The sequence below is a fragment of the Morone saxatilis genome, unplaced genomic scaffold, assembly GCF_004916995.1.
Source record: "Morone saxatilis isolate NCDOM2014 unplaced genomic scaffold, NCSU_SB_2.0 Contig16, whole genome shotgun sequence".
Lineage (NCBI taxonomy): Eukaryota > Metazoa > Chordata > Actinopteri > Moronidae > Morone > Morone saxatilis.
This window is the reverse complement of record NW_023339718.1, coordinates 5,687,283-5,690,892: the sequence shown is the minus strand read 5'-3', so window position 1 is coordinate 5,690,892 and position 3,610 is coordinate 5,687,283. Positions and strand designations below refer to the sequence as shown.

The 3,610-nt window shown below is 40.1% G+C and overlaps 1 pseudogene; it reads right to left on the bottom strand.

The window, feature by feature from the left end:
- The window catches only part of LOC118325490, a 12,072-nt pseudogene extending 11,667 nt beyond the window's left edge, over positions 1-405 (bottom strand).
- Positions 406-3,610: the final 3,205 nt, after the last annotated feature.

Here is a 3,610-nt window from a genome sequence, read left to right as displayed (position 1 = left end):
GTGTGTTACAGTGTGTACAGTGTGTTACAGTGTGTGTGTTACAGTGTGTCTCACCAGAGTCGACTGCCTGGACTCGAACTGGACAGTCGGAGCAGATTGTGAATCCAAAACCATCTTTTCCTCGAACAACGTTCACCTGCAGACGACACAGTCAATACTCACTGTCAGCTCGATATATACACATATAAATATACTGTACACACGTGTATGTTTGTGTGTGTTAGTGTACCGTTAGTGTCACCGCCTACATTCCCTGATCTCCTGAGCAGGAGTCCTTTACATTGATATTTCCTCTTGCGCCACCTTCAGGATAAACTTCTGATCTCCACTACAGTTCACACTGTATGAACTGAATCTGCTGAACTGGGGTGCATGGTAACACACCTGGTAGGGCATGCTCTCCATGTAGGCGAGTCATTATCGCATTGATCGATACTGAATATGAGAGTCAGCTGAATCCGGATCAGGATCAACTCTGCCTTATTGATCTTATTGATCATGTTCAGATTTGACTATCTGTTCAGACTTTCTGTTGTTCTGTCTCTTAATGTGTTGCAGTTCAACTTTCAGCCTGAAAGGGGCTGGGTCTAGATTCTGCTGGTCTTCAGTCGTGTTGACAGATTCTGTGAGATCCAGACTGGAGGTCTGTCTGGATCCTGGTTTCTGAGCTGTTTCCATGACTGTGTAAACAGGGAACGAGTGGAGGAAAGGTCGCCTCCTCCTGAGAGCGTTCTCCTCACAAAGAAAGTTAAATGTCCCTGAGTTCAGACTGACAGGCGCATATTAAAAGTCCTGCAGAGACCTGGTCTTAAGAGGACTGACTTTCTCTGCTGGATCCTGTTTACATGTCTACAGCTGATATTTACATACAGTGATGGACAGGAAGCACGTCTCCATGGCTACTGTAAAGTGATATCACTGTCACCTCATTAGATCAACAAATAGATTACAAACAAAGTCAATGTAACGATGGGAACAGATGCAAATCCACACCAGCTGATGCATTCGCCCAAGGCAACCAATCTGTAATTATGAGAAAGTCATATCTTTTATCTCATAATCATATGACTTTTTAACTAATAATCATATGACTTTTTAACTAATAATCTTGTATGTTTAGTTAAAACTTTTTATCTCATAAATTGGACATTTTAAATTATTAGTGTCACTATAACTATAAATATCTTACTGTAATTAGTACATACAATATTTTCTATCCGACCAAATGTTTGATCAAACATTACCAAAATAATTGATAATACACCCGACACCAGCAGGATGATGTGTAATTTTCTTCAGAACAATAGCACCACTATGTGGCGGATTAATATCTTTTTTGTTTTTTTCTGATAACTCGTGAACTGTTCGGACAGTTTTGACAGTGGGTTCCTCATACAGGGCATAGGTCGGTACTGTAGATACGGGGCATAGGTATTTGCTGTAGATACAAGGAATGGGCCAGTGCTGTAGATACAAGGCATAGGTCAGTACTGTAGATACGGGGCATAGGTATTTGCAGCAGATACAAGGAATAGGCCAGTGCTGTAGATACAGGGCATAGGTCAGTACTGTAGATACAGGCCATAGGTTGATGCTGTAGATACTGCACAGGTCAGTTCCGTAGACATAGGGTAGAGGTCTGTACTGTGTATTTGATTTATATAATTCATTGTTTTCAGTTACATGACTGGCACGGAGACCTGGAGGGCAAAACAACATTCCAATATGGTAACTTGTAAACTCTGTAGAACTCCAAAAGACGAAGAATTATCCATTTATTTCAAGCCATGAACATTTATATCACCTTTTAAAAGAAGAAAGATATGTGAACAAATTGCAACTTTTGGGTTCTTGTGATTCACATTTAGACCAGCCACAGGATTTAAGTAATTGAGAACAGTGAGGTTCCTGCCAGAGCTCCAGTTTGACATCGTTAACATCTCTCTTGTGGAGAATCCCTCCTCTCACACTGCCCACCAATATGAAAGCATACAAAAGTACAGACTGGGGACGTCCACAATGGAGGAGAGACAACGGTAGAGATCAGTCACAACCACACTCAACACGCCACTACAAGTACAACAAAAGCCCCACAAAGAAAAAGCCAATAAGAGGAACTGATTAATGTAATCCACCAAAAGATGTAGAGAGGACAAAAATAAACAGCAGAATACAGATCATTCCAGGTAATTCTGGTGCTTTGGTGCAGCCAAACACTGGAGAAAGAAACTCCCTTCAGAGAGCGACAAGGCATAAAGATTACAGAGAAGGTTTTATTGAAGCACAACGCTGACCTTGATGCTATGAATAGTAACAATAATATTATTAATATTAACATTATCTTATAAGGTTAAGTGAAGTCCAATAATATGACATCAACTGTGTCTGCTGTGATTGCTGCAAGCACACATAATTCTAATTTTCACATATAAAGCATATTAGTTTATTCTGGCTATTATTCATTTTACTGATGTAGGCTACGGCCATTCATTCATTCATTCATTTCATCTAATCTTCACCAAAATAGGCACATAGCATACTTAGCAAAATGTACAGGTTCGTGCTTAGGTATCATTTGCCTGTAATTGGTTACCGAACCTTTGACGGCTTGGCCCAATGCACTTAAGTTTTCAGGTTGTTTTATTTTACTGGCAGAAATGGACTCCGGTACTGAACCGAAGAATCAAACTGCAGGAATCAGTTTCTGTTTGAACAGTTGAGTGTTTGTGTAGTGACGGACAACATGGAGGACTCCGCCTGTTCAAACACACACTGACACACACAGTTACACACACTCTCCTGTCAGATGTAGTTTTTCAGTAAAATCATTCAGTTTTAATCTGTGTGTGAATTATTGATCAACCCGTCACACACACACACTCACACACACATCACACATATAGCACACACGAACACCAGAGCAGTGGTTTGAACCATGAGACATCAAACATGTTATTTGACCTGGCTTGGACTAGAAACAACCAACACACACACACACGACACACACAACACAACACACAACACACACACACACACACAGGAAACTGGGGGATTTGCCAGGAAATGACAATGAGCCAGCTGTGACATCACATTTTGCAGCCAATCAGAAGAGAGCGATGTTTCCTGCTATTTTGTTTCCAAATGAATGATCTTTGCGTTTGTTGACTCTTCAAACCAGACTCCATTCAAAAAACTACTGAAATAATTTCCCTGAAAAACACCGAACTCAGATCAACTGTACCTTAATTACAGACTCTACTGGACTCTACTGGACTCTACTGGACTCTACAGTATGAAGAAGTGAGAAGACAAATGCGTCCTTGTCTCTTATTGAAGTTGTCTCTTCGTGTAAATGTTGAAATAAATCAGTAGTTTACTGTAAATAAAGACAGACAGGAAGGAGGGGATCAGAGGTTGGTCTCAATCTATTAATCAAATCAATAAATCTATAACCTGAAGAAGGAAAATTGTCAAATGAATCCAATTAAAGCTACAGACAGATAAAGAGAAGTTGAAGATTCAGTAATTTGTGTATTTCTTCAAGTTTCTGTAACTGAGGAAGTTTGAACCTGAATGTACTGATTGGACTACTTAAAGGACCAGTGTGTAG